General features: G+C 37.8%; 1 protein-coding gene across 1 annotated transcript in view; it reads left to right on the top strand.

Annotated features, from left to right (window-relative positions):
* Positions 1 to 614: 614 nt before the first annotated feature.
* Positions 615 to 1,077, top strand: part of CALM1 (calmodulin 1) — a 6,483-nt gene continuing 6,020 nt past the window's right edge. The window contains exon 1 of the mRNA XM_019518664.1: positions 615 to 721. The gene's annotated coding sequence lies outside the window, so the exon portion shown is untranslated. The remainder of the gene's footprint in view (positions 722 to 1,077) is intronic.

Genomic DNA, 1,077 nt, shown 5'->3' with positions numbered 1-1,077 from the left:
TTTTTTTTTTTTTTTTTTTTTTTTTTTTTTTTTTTAAGCAGTGGAAAGCTGCTGTAGTTTTAATGGAAGACATTTCATTGCATAAGTTTCTACCTCCACTGACACTCTTAATCTGACTAAATGTTATTACAAGGGGGAGGGCAACATTGGCAGGGAAAAACAAAATCTACTGTAAGCGCAGTAGGAAAAGGCTACACAAATCTGTTATGTGGTTTTATCACAGGTTAAATAAAGGGGTTGTACTAAGGCAGCTCTGTAGTGAGATCAGGGACTTGCCATCATGCTTGGTGGCAGACTTATGGAACCAATACCCGTGCGTAGTGGAAGAGGCAATATTGGAGATACTAACTATGGATGCAAGATCTTGCTAGTAAAGACTTGTCACAAAGGTTTATATTTACCTTTCCTTAATTATATAGGGATATCTCTTGTGCTCTTTGACCAACTTGAACTGAAATTTGAATGTTGCATCCAACTTGTTATGAAGTATGTAGGATTCTCTTCAGCATGAACTTGCATGTCTCCACCTCACCAATAGGTGGAGATGCTTTTGGAGTGGGAAATACACTCATGTATCTAGAATTGAAAGGTGCTCTGTGAATGTAGGAGTGCACTAAATTTCTCAGTCTCCTGGCTCAACATAGCTACAAGTAAACAGTGTTCTAAAATAACTTTCTGTTCTTCATGTAGGCTGATCAGCTGACTGAAGAACAGATTGCTGGTAAGTATCCTAATAAATCTAGTTTCTGTTGGCTCACCAGCCTCTTAACTATAAAGCTTATTTCCTAAAACACAATATCAGAAATGCAAACAATCTGGATTAAATCTCTTTAGTGTTCTGATAGAGGCAAGAATGAATTCATTTCACTTAAACAATTTCTGCCCTGGATGCTAACTTAAAGGGCCACCAATAACTAGGGATCAAACCTAGGTCTTTTGGACACAGAGCAGAGTTGAAGGAGCATGCAAACATGATGATTCTAATTCCTGGGGCTGAAAGCAAAATTGATCTAGATTCTGCTCACTTGGCTTGGGAAAGGCATTGTCTAAACTTACAGATCAATTATTCATTTGTGG

The sequence above is a fragment of the Gavialis gangeticus genome, unplaced genomic scaffold (assembly GCF_001723915.1).
Source record: "Gavialis gangeticus isolate Ggan-Ray unplaced genomic scaffold, GavGan_comp1, whole genome shotgun sequence".
Classification (NCBI taxonomy): Eukaryota; Metazoa; Chordata; order Crocodylia; family Gavialidae; genus Gavialis; species Gavialis gangeticus.
Note: the sequence above shows the minus strand (reverse complement) of the source record. Positions and strands in the feature narration are given on the sequence as shown.